The sequence below is a fragment of the Thermobia domestica genome, chromosome 2, assembly GCF_964235325.1.
Source record: "Thermobia domestica chromosome 2, izTheDome1.hap1.1, whole genome shotgun sequence".
NCBI classification, from domain to species: domain Eukaryota; kingdom Metazoa; phylum Arthropoda; class Insecta; order Zygentoma; family Lepismatidae; genus Thermobia; species Thermobia domestica.
Window position 1 is genome coordinate 344,969,984 of NC_137455.1, and position 14,990 is coordinate 344,984,973.

At 35.2% G+C, this 14,990-nt stretch overlaps 1 long non-coding RNA gene across 2 annotated transcripts in view; it reads left to right on the forward strand.

The window, feature by feature from the left end:
• The first annotated feature begins 13,856 nt into the window (after positions 1 to 13,856).
• The window catches only part of LOC145679863 (uncharacterized), a 211,649-nt gene continuing 210,515 nt past the window's right edge, over positions 13,857 to 14,990 (forward strand). For both annotated transcript variants that reach the window (XR_014130583.1, XR_014130582.1), the window contains exon 1: positions 13,857 to 13,964. This is a non-coding gene — a long non-coding RNA (uncharacterized LOC145679863). The remainder of the gene's footprint in view (positions 13,965 to 14,990) is intronic.

Here is a 14,990-nt window from a genome sequence, read left to right on the forward strand (position 1 = left end):
ATCTGGTATATTGAGAACCACTCTGGAATCTAAAGAAAAATATTCTCTATCATTATGTATATTGTCTCTAGCACTATCCTTTATCTTCGTATCATTTCCATAACAGAGATCAAATTTTTATAACAAGTTTTATAATAACACAATATAAAATGATCATTCTTTATCTCCGCACCATACCGACCTGTTTGTCTCCATTGTGTCACTGTTGAAAATACAATAGAATATCTCTGTAGGTGACTTGTTTACAACATTTCTCTTTCAGTTTGCTCAAATATCTGTCAGTTTGTACACCAACTTGGGCAAGCTTTGTGTGTGATGCGTCCATTTCTCTCCAAATTTGAACATTATTATAAAGCAATTTTCTGTCTCTTCCATTTACTTCTCTACTGTAACTATACTAAAGGTTAGTTATAAATTGCATTCAATTGACAAAAGGAAAAAACATTGATGTTATCAAGTGTTGAACAATGAATGATAAGCGTAAGAACTCGAAAAAATCAAGGGCGTTGGTCTATCTATACATTCCCTTTTATTACTTGGTAATATATTGATTTGGACCAGCGTCCTATTTATATGACACTAATGTTTCAACATCTATAGCACTGAAAGTTATAACAAAACTAAAATAACTTTCCTATAGCGTGATTGCCGCATACCTATTGCTACCTAATACATATAAACCACATGCATTGTTTTCATTAAAAACAAAAAAATAACGTTACCTGAATCATACCCAAATAAAGAAACTTACACAGGTAAATTTAAGTGTCCCTTTTTTTACAGAGGGAAAGGAAAAATATATATATAAAAAATACAGTGCATTAGGACAGGTCTTCAATTGTTCCCTGTAATTAGCAGAACTCGAAAACTTTATTCTTCTTTGTTATAAAAAATAAAATATCAAGTGTCCTAAAAATAGGACGCTGGCTCCAAATGGGTTAATAGCAGAATAAATGGTTACAATGTTACGGGTAATCAGACGTAACCTAATCGCAGAAATGGGAACAGGAATTTTAGAAATAATAACCGGAATTTCAATAGGAACAATAATTATCGCCTGTTTACACAAAATCGCTTTACAGATGGCAGAAACTACGTTAATAGAAATTCGAATGTGGTAACAGTGCATAATCGCCAAGAAAGTACCCAAGATTGCGGAATACAATGTAATTTAAATGAATCTATGGGTCAACGTAATTTAAACTAGCTTGTGTTGATGTGGAATGGATTGAATCCACGTCATCATTAAATACTTCCAATCAATTTTCTAATTATAAAACTCATTTAAAAACTTCAGAGGCAAATACCGTTAATAATACGAATATAAACGTGTGGTGCTTGATTTGATAAATAGAAGTTATGTGTTTTCTTTGATATTTGTATTTCATACTATTCGTATGTTTTCTTATGATTGCGAAACGCAATATTAATCTATTATTCGTGTTTCATGTTATATAGTATATTTGAAAGCATTTTGTAATGCGAGAATATGTATTGAAGATAATAATTTATGTTTTCTCTAAGAAATTGGTATTTAAACAATTCTTACTTTTATGTTTCTGTTCTATTCGAATTTTACGCCAATAATATAATATAATATATAAAAGAATAAAAGAAGATTTTTTAATGTAAACATGAGAAAGTCATACAAAATTGATGTCAAGCATTTTATGGAAGAATTACGGGCAATGAAAATCAAATGTATATGTTTTCCAAAGAACTTTGACTTTAAATGTTATCACGGATTCAGATGATGTCTTCAGAGGAAGAGTTATCATCAGAAGAAGTCTTCGGTGTTGAAGCTTCGATAGTGCTTGATGTTGTAGGCTCGAGCCTTGAAGTGGATGTGGCAGTGGTGTGTTGAAGAGGTGCTGAATGTGAGATTGTGTTTGCTGGTGTGTTGTTTACCTTGTTACTTCTACAATTCGCTGTATTTGCGGACATCCGGAATAATTAGCAGGATGCGCCTTTACAGTTGAAACATTTTGCTAATGTGTCTCTGGTTTTCTTTTCGCATTGGTACGTCCAATGAGAACCAGCGCACTTAACGCACCGAGGCAGAGCTTTGCAAGTTGCTTGCGAATGCCCAAATCTTTGTCATTGGAAGTGTTGCAAGGAATGTTTCTTTTGTAGTGGTTCTATGCGAACTTTCATGTGTAGCAATAAATTTTTATTTGAAGATTCTGGTGGCTTTTAGAGTCTTCTTCAATGTAATCAAGAATAGTGGGATGGGAACTTTCCCTTTCTCCCCTTCACGATTCTTGGTTCGCATGCCAATTTAAGGTGGAATTGCCGACAGCAATGTAAAAGACTGTTGAACCTTAAATTCCAATATCGTGACAATTGGCATCCTAGTAAATTAATAACATTAAAAAAAATAATAATGATATTCTTAAAATGTGAATACTACCGAATGGTGCATGTTGATGTCATGAAAGATCCATACAGAACATTTCTACCACAATGTTTCCATCTACGCAGTAAGAGAAATCTGATCGAGAGCTTCAGGGACTCAATGCAGAAGAACAAAACCTGTGCATATTTATTCCTCTAAAATTGGTTGTAAATTCCTTTTCGGTTCACGTATAACAACAAAATAAATACATAAATACCTACTTCACAATCTTCCATACCATATGATCTCTTCTGGGATTAGCACCTAAGTTTGTTTCCAGTTTATAGCATTATTATGTCAAATGGCATCAATCATGTAACTTGATACCGCACAATTACAAGTACAAAAAAATCATAATATTGTGTATTATTCACATTTAAGTACGTAATATATATCCTAAAGAAAAAAAAATCAACTGAACAGAACCGATTTAATTCGTGCGTTAATTAAACGTTTAAGAAAAATGAGATTGAGCCTACGCTTGAAGATTTGAACTCGCCTTTGTCTAATGGGAGAATCCTGCTGGAACTTAACCCAAAATTCTTCTGATTGTGATGAAGGGACGTTAAGCACTAGCCAAGTACCACGTTTATATTCTGAATCAACTTCCTTCACTCCCAAAGTCATAATTCCAGACCTTAGAACCTTCGGAACCATAGAAGAAAATACTGATTACCATACTCCTACCCCATTAGTTTAATATTGTACTCTATCTTCTTGAGTGTATGTTAGAAAACGTGAAGAAGGAGGGCTGTGAGGAATATAGGATGAAAATAAATATTAGAAAGACAAAAGTCATTGTGATTGGAACGAAGGGGTTGGTGTCAAATATAGAAGTAGTAGGAAAGAAAAAACTAGAACAGATGACTAGTTTTCGATACCTGCTCAGTGTTATTAGTGATGATATGAAGTGTGAACGTGAAATAAAAGCAAGGATAGGAATGGCGAAAGAAGCCTTTAGGAGGAAGCAAAGACTATTTTGTGGGGCCATGAACGAAGAGTCGAGAAAAAGACATAAAATGCTTCTTGTGGAGGATTGTACTGTATGGGGACAAAAAATGGACATTACGAAAAAAAGATTAAAAACGACTTGAAGCTTTCCAAATGCGGATGTGGAGTGGAATGGAAATAACCAGCTGAGTCGAGCGGAAAACGAATGAGAGGGTGGGTGTTAGAAATAATGGGGAAGAAAAGAACGATTTTATATATTATTAAGAAGAGAAAGATACACTAGTTGGGATATCGGGTAAGAAGGAACTGTATCATGAGGGACGTGCTAGAGGATATGGTGGCAGGAAAGAGAGGGAGATGGCGAAGGAGACTACATTTAATGGACGACATCAAAACAGAGAAATCGTACGTGAAGACGAAGAGGTTAGCGGAAGACCATGGAGCATGGAGACTTCTGAGTTGCAGCAAGTAACCTGCCAATGATGGCAGAATATCTATAATAATGATGATGATTATTTTAGTAATGGACCAGAACACACTTTCCACAGGATTCCAACAAGCTGAAACTGAAAATCACCAACCTTATTCTTAACATAGGACATTAAATTATGCAGTATTGATAAAATTTAAACAAATGTATAAATAGATTCTGGTTGTTTGTCGGCTATATATAACCACATAAATATACTGGAAAATGCGCATCTACCCCAAACACAACAGTTATGGGTCACAAACAATATATTTTCCATGGATTAAATAGAAGAGGAAAAAGAGTAAAAGATGAGATGAATTATATCATTCCACATTATATGAACATGGTAAATATATGGTTTTAGTATTTTTGACGTTTGCAATTTAGAATATGATCAAAAATTCATGTTAGCAAATTAACCTATCCACCTAACCAATACGTTTTTGTATATTTTTTTTTCCTGTTTTTGTGTTGTTTTGTTTTCAGCACACACAAAAATATAATTTTATATTCCCGTTGAAAAATAAGTTAATTATCGACCTTTGTACTGAAAATAGCATATCATTTTCTCTTCAATTGAAAAGCATTAACTTCAATGGATAATTTTCAATTTATTTATTGCAACAGAATTTTCCATTTGTAGCATCAATGGGAAAGGAAAGTAAAAACAGTGAAAAAGGTAGTTAGAAGATAACGTGTAAAATAGTTGTTGGATGTGGTGGTTTGCATTCACTGTTGAATTTCCTTCTTTCCTTCAATAAAATGTTCCAATGGGGTATTATTTCTAATGACTGAGACATAATGAAAAATGTAATTAGATTTGATCGTTGTTAATCCATATATCTTGTTTTTAGTTATCATTACCATTTTCAAGAACTGTATAGAGACTTAACGAAGGACTATGTTGCTCTAACGATGTAAAACATGAATTTAAAATATGGTTGGACAATATGGCATGTAAAGCTTTAAAATGATTTGTAAGCTTTTCCTCTGTCATTTTCTCCGCCCGTACAGTATTTGAATCCCCAATTATGCATACATACTTTTCTCCCTATTATTTTCTCGTACTTTCGAAATTGTATACACACTGATCTCTATATTGACTTACGTTAGCACCGAATCTGATTATTACTGACAGTGGCGTATTTAGGGGAGGCTTCCGGGCTTAAGGCGCCCCCGAAATCTTATTTACTATATTAAAGTAAATGAAATATCTTGCAGATTTTTCACATTTCCTGGAACAAAGTTAGTAAAGTCCTCCCCCGAAACAAAATCGTAAATACGCCACTGATTACTGAATTTTCGCAATAACTGGGGTTCAATGTCATGAATGGAGCGTCCAATGTTAATTCTTAATTCATAAAGCGCGCGTGGTTAGTTTGCATAGAATATAGATTTCAGGTAAGTCCATGCTATGTAGCCTAAAAGAGTTAAACCACAATTTGTGGGAGGCTAACTAACGGTGAACAAAACTTTTCTCTCAATACGTCGGCAGTGTGTCATGTGGCACCGTTTTGTTGCAACCAAGTGTATTTCAACTTAATTTCATCTTATTTTGGTCACAAAACTCTGCTACTATCACTCGGTACCAGTCACTGTTACTTAATCACCTACGTCGCTATGGAAAAATATGGTCCAATGAAGTCACCAAGCTATAAACCACGCCATACAGTGACTTTTCGAGGATCCAAGTATTTTTTTTGGGGGGGGGGTGTTTGCACGGAAAACAACAATTTTATTTGATAGCATGTCAATGGAATCAGAAGTGATCTTCATCTGAGATAGAGAATCTTTTATCCGAAATCGTGATTCGTTTCAAGTTACTCTAAACCTCAAGCAGCAAGCTCAAGATGCTGACAATGGTCCAATGGTTTCGGGTCTTAGATGAACACAATATTATACGGGTGTAAACCAGAATCTTTTCGCAAAATGAGTCAATTTATCACTCTACTAAGTTTATAATTCTTGAGCACAATGCGAAATCGATGCATTTAAAACTCCTGCAACCAAGGATCTTATAAAGTAGAGGATCTGCCCATATGTATCTTTATTCTATTAAATGAATGAAGCCAAAAAACAACTGAGCATCGGCACGTCTGATTGGCTACTCTCATTTCCGCCATCGTCTGATTGGCTACTTTCGTTTCCGCCATGATTATTGACTCAAAACATTGCGATCCTATTGGGTGGAGTGGGCAGAGTAGGGGTGGCAAAACTGTGACGTATGGCTTCAAGATTTTGTTGTAAGGGCAGATCCTCTATTTTATAAGATCCTTGCCTGGAACACTCTCACTTACAGCAGTAATGTTCTATACACTTCTTGGATTTAGATGTATTCTTGGTATTGCCATATTGTGAAGAGTAAACTACCTTTCAAATTGTTGAACGTGCGACGCATACTAATCACAATTGTCCGATTTGTGTCCAATAGTTTGAGTATTTACAAAAGGACGTCTATTTTCGTAAAACTTTATAAAAAATAATCAAACGTTCTTGAAACTATGTTTAACTGTGAGGACTTCTCACAGTGCACTCACCACAACTGCATGCACTGATTACCCTGATGAACCACTTCCTATATAACCAATGGATTTTTTTCCCCCCACAATGCAACGAAAGTGATTCTGCAACACTACTGGCTAGAGTTGTAACTAACTGCATCGTCTGCTACTGGCAGTAGTTAAGTGTATCATTGGCTAATTCTATCAGACTCACTCGCACTCTGAATGATTTGATTCGTTCTCGCTTTTAGTAGTTCGTAGTACCCAACTTCCTTGAGTGGCGGCGCCACGGTCTCCACAGTTTCAGCGGGAAGAGCAGCTGAAACCTCTTATACTATATAATTACTCTATGACTGCATGTATCATAGCAAAAACATGGTTGCCAAGTTATTCTAAAATCATATCATTCTTATTGGAAAACCCTATATTTGCTTAAAAGCATTCACCAACTCATTCGCTTTTCACTTTTTAAATATATATTTTTCAAATTAAAAAATATATATTATTATAGTATCTTAATGTACTTGTAGTTAATACTACTCAATAAATTGTTAATTTGTGTACGTTATTGATTATTAAATCTCTGTTATTATTAAATTTAGCTATTAGTACGTTGAACCAAGCTTTATTTTTGAGAATTATATGGACATTTAAAGGTACTGGTCTAGCTTAGGCGCACCACATTTTTCAAAATTTAAGGTAAAATTCAATACTCTGCATCGAAAAGACGTTTAAAGAAATAACTTTGTGCAAGTGGTACAATGAAATAATCTGTCATACTGCTGTATTTTATGTTTGAAATGTACGGTTACTAGTGTAGAATCACTACAAGTGCTATACGACGGTTAAAATAAGTGAGTGAACATGAAAGATGACTGTATTAGGTACTATTTTTCGCCGGCAAAGCATTTCTGTACAGTGTAAGGAAGTTGTATTTTATATTTACAAGTGTAGCGTTGCTAGTGTGAAAGTCTATAGGTGTTGAAGGAGCTCCTATCACTGCGAGAACAGACGTGTTTGCACTACCCTTGTTTATCTTAGACTTTTGTCGGACGCAACCCCTCGCTGACGTGTAGGTCCACCAGCTTCTCTCTACCCCGACTCGGTTTGATAGCATTCGTGGCTTTTTACTGGCCACAGCTCAGATTGGCTTGTGAATCTTGCATTTGGGTGTTTATGGCACATGTCTAGACCCTGCATTTATATGCAAATCGCGAAAGAATTCAAAATTTTTCAACAATTACTTTTAGTGGCCCCATTGAACTTTATCTATGCTAAGTCGGATATTGTGATGTCAACCATGTCAAATCTTTTGGAGGACAATAAGAAAGGATTTAATGAAAGAATTGTTGTGTTTCAACTAGAGATGCAAAAAAGCCGGCTTTTTTGAATCGATGGTTTTTTTCACATAAAAAGCCGGCTTTTTTGGGAAAAAAACGAGAATTTTGGAAATTTTGGCTTTTTTCATTTTCATGATTTTTCTATCTAAATAGCTTTCTTATAGAATTCCATGACCTAAATGCCATATTTCGCTCTAAAATTCACCATCAAGATGGATGGAGCACATGTTTTACGAATTAAAGCTAACATGAAGAATGTAGTATTTGAGGGCAATTTTAGAGACTATTTAACTTTATTTTAAATTTTGAGTTATCGATATTTTTTCTTCTCGATATCATTCCAGTTTGTCGTCTGTTTCATTTCTAAGAGCTTAGTACTCTAGCTTCTAACGCAGAAGTTAAACTTACGTTTTTCTATATATTCGTCAAAGCTTAGTTTTTCAATATATCCGTCTAACCGTACTTCCACATTTCTGTTATACTGTAGCTGTGCAACGATTTAGCAATAATTTTCCGGATACAACCTTGAATACTAATTATACAAATAATCAGTAGCGGATTTAGAAACGTACTTTGGGACGGGTTTCTCTGATTGTTTCATTTTCTAAAATATCCTAATTTTATTTGGGAGGAGCTTGAAGTTTATGAGTACAGGCATAACTAATATTTCGTTTCGTTTATATATTTAGCGATAATCTTCCGGATACAACCTTGAAGATCATTTTATACTGAGAATCAGTGGCGGATTTAGAAAAGTATTTTGGGAGGGTTTTTTTCTTACTAATGTTTAGTTTTTCTAAACATTCGTAATTTTTATTTGACGGCAGCTTAAAGTTTATGAGTAAAGGCATAACTAATAGACATTTCGTTTGTTTTAGACATTCCGTAATTTTGGGGAACAGGCTTCAGTCCAAAAGACCGCCCCCCCTAACCCTCGCTAAACCGTCACTGCTGGTAATTAGTAATAATAACGATTTAAAAACAATAAGAAATGAAGTCAGCCAACTCACAGTACACGCACTAGTTCTACTTCATAGATGGAATGAAGAAAAGTTTTGTCAGAATGGTCGAATGCTGAGTTGAATTCCGGACTTCTCGATAGAAGCACAAAAGCTCCAGTCAATCATGTTTGTTGTGCAGTTGTATTTATCTTAAATATATTCCGTAGTATTTTTTTGGGGTGTGTTGGTAGGGTGGGGAGAGTTCCATAATGATATGAAGGGTGTGAGCCAAGAACATGGTAACTAACAAATATTCAATTGCTGAGTTACGCAGCATCAGATAGGCAGCAACGCATACCGCTTCGTTTAATCCCTCATGTATAAACTTATGTGAACAATCAGCCTTCCGACTTTCAACATGGATTGTGCAGCAGAAAATTTCTAATTTCTTAAAATAGTAAAATTATGGGTTACCATTTTCTTATCTCTCACCCTTCATGTTCAATCCCTCTTGTTAAACATACAGAAAACTTGAGGACTGAATAAACCGTGATGGTGCGTGCTTATATAAAACTGTAGAATTTCAAGAATATACAAAACCAAAAGCTCTAGGTGTGCAGCCTTTAAGTGTATCTTAACTCTGCACGTACACACTGGGGTCTGTGGGACCCCAAGGCATATTCATTTTAATACTATAACAATTCTATTTATTTTTGCAGTTTGGGCTACCAATGTAAATTAAGTTTGTAACACTGTCTATGCGGAGTAATTGCAGTCTAGCCAGTTTAGTGAGACTCATTGTTGGAATTAGACGTTATTTTAGCTCTTGCGTTGATTGGGGTCCAGCATACCCCAGTGTGTACTTTAACTAAGTGATTTAAAAAAAAAACATTTTAATAAAATGGATTTGAAATCTATACGACATGCATTATTGGAGAGTGAAGATGATATGGAAGATATCCTACTTACAACAAAGCAACACAAAGTTTAGTTTCATAATCGTCAGAAAGGTGATAACATTTACTGTTGTTGCGGTCCCACAGATGTATTTTCAAGGAAGAATTATTTTATAAATTTGCCTCATTTTTTTCAAACTAATACAGTAACTACAAGAATGACATTAGAAATATTATTTTCAGTAAAATGTTGGAGCATTGTTGATAGATATTGTATGAGTTCATTAAATAAAAAGAAACTCCATAATTTAGAGAAATATGATTGGGGTCCTACAAACCCCAGTATGTACTTTGTGAGTAAGAAAATAAGTGTGTATGTGCAGGGATATAAATCTAAGTACTTTTCTTATGTTTTATTTTAATTTTATTTTGTTCCAAAAAGAGGGTATGGAATATTTTGAAAAATATTACATAGAATTTTGCTAGTTATTTGTGTATTTTTTTAAAAAAAGTATTTACTTTTAGGGTTGGCTGGTTTACAATAGCTGTTTTTTCTTTCTTTTTTTAAAATAAACAACTGGTTTAAACCAAAAAATAAAAATAAAAAGAACGAAAAATGCGAATCGTGTAAACTTCATGGTGACGTTTCCCCACATAAAACCATCTGCATTAGTTTAATTTCCTTTTCACCTTTTAATCAAGGTGTCCCATGTTCAATTTTCGGTCGAACCACAACCCTTTTTTCATGCGTAAACAAAGTAGCGGTTCGGATGTCACTTTAAGCGAAAGTCTTCTCCTTGATAACCTCGGTATTACGTAAGGATGTTAAGCCTGAACATACGAAACGAAACTAAATTGTATATTTTGCATGCCTGAATGCCTGTTGTTTTATAAAGAAGCCAAGGTTGCTTAAATATACTGATATAAATTGACAAAATTTAGCGATTGCCTACGTAGCTTCCAACATTAGCTTGGATTGTACTTTCAATGATATGTACGCACTAAATTTGTAATTTAATACCTCAGTTTTAGCGTACTGATTATGATACGTTGACCTTTAAATTTTACATGCAAAGCAATAACAGGATTTTTTCCGTTATTGTTTTACATTTAGAGTAATGACGGGATTTTCCCGATGGCTAGGGCGGGAGTTTCTCAATTTGAGAAATTTACTGACCGGATTTCTTTAAGCTTATGTGACCTCTTCCAGCATAACCCCGTTGTTGCATAATAACAGCAAGGCGAAACAAACTTATTTCTGTCAATATGTAATATAAATACATAAAGCAAAATATCTAAACCCAAAAAAACCTGGTTTAAACCAAAAAAGCCTAGTTTAAACTCCCACCAAAAAACGGGTTTTTGGCATTTTCAATAACAACCATGGCTCTTGCCAACCCTGCTTACTTTTGTATGTAGGAGGTTAAAAAAAAATCTTATTATATACATTGGTTAATCCTTTGGAATTCACAATGTAAATATGTTGAGAAGTAAAACTGTTTGAAATATCTTTTCGAAATTCATGGTTTATTTTCGAGGTTTTATATTATTATCGGCATTAACCACTAATTAAATGACTTTTTGTGTTGTAGAGAAGCGAAACAAAATCTGGTTTATCAATTTAAAGCAGAATTTTCAAAAAAGCCCAAAATTTCCCAAGCAAAAAAGCGAAGCAGAAATAGCCGAGTTTTTTTTTTTCAAAAAAGCCGGTTTTTTCCGAGCCCTTGCATCTCTAGTTTCAACAATTATTTTTGAGTAGTATGAGTGTCCAAACTTGAACTGCGCGTATTTAACAATAAATCTGATACATCACTAAGCAAACAATCTCTGAATTCACAAGCCTTTTATATTTGTAGACATACATAGAGTAACTCTACGCACAACTATGTATCAAACTCTCCATATAGACATTTGTTTTGAGAACCAGGCCACTAACACACCTCTAAATAAATAATGCAAATAATTTGAACCTTAGTGATCAACGCTGAAACCGTAAATGAATGATTTGTACATGTAACCAGCGGCGCAAATCTGTCTTCAGCATTCGGGGGACGGGTAAGACTGTTCCCATAATTTTTTAAAAGTGACATTTAAAATATTCATGAAGTTGAAAAACAATGCTTTGGAGGATCAGAGGGACAGAGTTGTCTTCAACATAGGGGGTGGGCAGATTTGAGGCTCATTCTGGGTATCACCAATTGCACCTCACTTTCCTTTCTAGCAATCGGACACAAATAATCACATTTCTCCCCCCCAAAAAACACATTTCAAATATATTTATTGGGGGGACAGTTCCCTTCAGTTCCAAGATTGGAGGGGACATGTCCCCTCATTCCCCCGGGATTTGCGCCAGTGTTTGTAAGGATCTATATCTTCCCCAAAATTTAGAGTAATTCATGAAGTAGTTCTTGAGATTTTTGATTACTGAATGAGAGACAAGAACAGAGTAAAAATATAGCCTAAAGGCGTTTTGGTAAATCAACTACTTGTTTTTTTATATTAACGTCCCACGGTTAGGCACCGAAGCTAAGGGGGACGGTCATGATGAGATGGATAATACTAGTGGAATGATGAAAGTGGGAGGAAACGGAAAACCCCCGAGAAAAGCCACGTACATGGTGATTATCCATTTACAAAAGAGATTGTTGCCGTTCTGGAGAAGAGATGACCTACGTAACGAGCAGCATTCAAAAAGTAAAGGCATATTAGAGAAAAGCTGTAGTTATTCTAATGATAGAAAACTGAAACATACCTTATTTTTCTACGTAACTTCCCTGGACTTCAATGCACTTTTCCCAACGTTTCACAAGTTTTTTGATTCCGTTAGAAAAAAAAGGTTTTCGGTTCTATCTGTAAACAATTTTGCACCGCATCAATGACTAACTGATGGTTGAATTTTGAATTTCTTAACTTCTGGTGATGATGGGTGTTCCCAAACAATGCTCGCAGCGTTATTTTCCGGTTAGGGATGATGTATCAAGTTCCTCAGTCGTTGAGGTCGATGGTCTGCCCGGATCTTTCATCGTCACATAAATAAGTTCTTTTCTGTTGAAACGCTCTATCCATACGTAGATTTTTCTTCGCGATAAACAACTGTCACCATACTGTGCTTGCACTCGACGAATAATGTCCGCAGGTTTCACACCTTCCACATACAAAAAGCGAATCACTAGTCTCATTTCCTCCTTGGTGCAGATCGCCAATCGACCTGCCATGTTTAACGGTCCGCTATACTCAACTAATGCAGGAATACGAGCGACACATTGTCTCGAAGTGTTGCCAACTACACTTACTCAGCGTTGGTTACTAGCAGTATTGCCAATCCCTGGAAAGAGAAATTGCAAATATGCCTTTACTTTTTGAATTTCCCTTATGGATTCTTATATATTCCCATTGTTCTTATGGAACGATACAGTAATTACATTACCGTACGCAAAATGTAGTCATGATAAGAGGTGGTCAGCTTAAAGAGATGGTCGTTCAAAGAGGAATTCCATTTTCCTAACAATAATCTTGACTTTAATAATCTAATAACCTAACAATAATCATTTTTTAAAAAAAATATTTATGAAAATATTTTACAAGTTAAAATATAATGCTGAAGTTTCTCCGCATAATCATTTAGTGCTTAGAGAACAACACTTCGTAAAACAATTCCTATTGTCATAGTATTTCACATTGTCAAAGAATATGTTTTAAACTGATTATGACGTGGTAGAATTTCAACGACGAAATTGTCAAGAGAAAAGATATAACGGTCCTTTTATGCTCTTGGCTACAGAAACAGTTGCTCAATCGGCAAGTGTTTTGGCTACATTGAGTTAAATGAGTCCTTTTATCCCACTGCCATGAATATAAGGTATCTAAATATTTCGCCAATGAGAGTTAGTCTCAGAAAGTAGTGCGATTTACATTTTTGTAAAATCATTAATTCACAAACAAGTATGTTTGCAATTATAATTTGAATGAAACACTAGAGTACATCGTATGTTGGAAACAGCTTCTTGTAGTTAACATAAGGCACTTTAAAAAATTTCGGCAATGAGTGACAGCTTTTGTTACGTATCGTAACTTCTATAAAAAGAGTTTAGAGATGAGGTCCACTTGAGAGATTATTTTGATTGAATTGTTTGTCAGCGCCGCCAGGTGTTAATCTTGAGAATTACGCTTGAGTTGAGCGTAATACGAACGGGTACTGTCTCATACTGAAGCTAGTAGTCTAATAGCAAGGGTAGAAGATTGTAACAACTAGGTTCAGTGTATTATCGACAAGTTAACCAATACTGTCTAATATGACTGTTAAAAGGAATGTGAACAATTGGAATTGTGTTATATTATTTGGAAACTAGAGAATTGTGAAGCATATTTGTGTCTTTTGTGCACCGAGTGGAAAATTTTGTAATGAGGTTATTATGAGGTGTAACTTGGATATTACCTTGCTGGACGTTAAATGTTTAAATGGAATTCGGTAAGTCCTATGATATCATGTAATGAGAATTCTGTTATTCAACGTTTGTTAAAGAACTGTATTTGTGCTATTTTCAGCACTTATATAAAGTTAGTTTTTCTTAAAAACTGTTCTCATTTAACCAGAAAGAATAATTTATTGAATTTTCAAAGTAGTAGTAATTTAGACTATATGTACTGTATTTACAGAATTTTGTGGAAGATGAATTTCGTGATTTAAATTTCTGCACCATTATATGGAAATCAGGCAATATTCTACCCCATTGCAATATCACTTCAAAACTAACAAAAGAAAATATAACATGGGGTGACTTGAAATGAAATGAAATGAAATCCTTAAGTTGTACGTCCCACGGATGTTCCGGTTAGGCTAAAGGAGACGGTGATTATGAGAAATGAATGAAACGGTGAAATAAAGGAAGTGGGAGGAAACGGGAGAATACCGAGAAAACCCACGAGCACGGTGTTTGTTCACCACAAAGTCCACACGGTGCGAACTTGGATCGAACGAGGGACCCCAAGCACCGGAGGTGAACGCTCTACCACATGGGGTGACTTACCCATATGACTGCTGGGGCTGCGGTGGCTCAGTGGCTTGATTCACTGACTGGCTGTTGCCGGGAGTAGACGTTGACAGTTAAGCTCCGGGAATAGTGATTTGTATTTGCGAGCTTCGCCTTTCTTTCGACATTACTATAACTGAACAGGGTTTGCAAGTTTTGGTAGTGTTTTGTGGCTGCAGTGTTAGTGGTACCATGAAGAACTTCGTAAGAATAGTGTAAAATTTGGTTTTGACAAAACCACACGCACGATACGCCCTAGCCCGGCTGAATTACATGCCTGGTTAAGTGTACATTTTCCCAACATATTTGAAGATACCCAAGCTTTACAGCTCCATAACGAAGAGCATATGGAGCATATTGCATATTTGTTCAATTCAAAAATAGTGATAGTTACGAGAAGTTTATGTCTAAGGCTCCAGACAAATTATCTTTTACCCATTTTGATCAATCTGTCAGCGATGTGT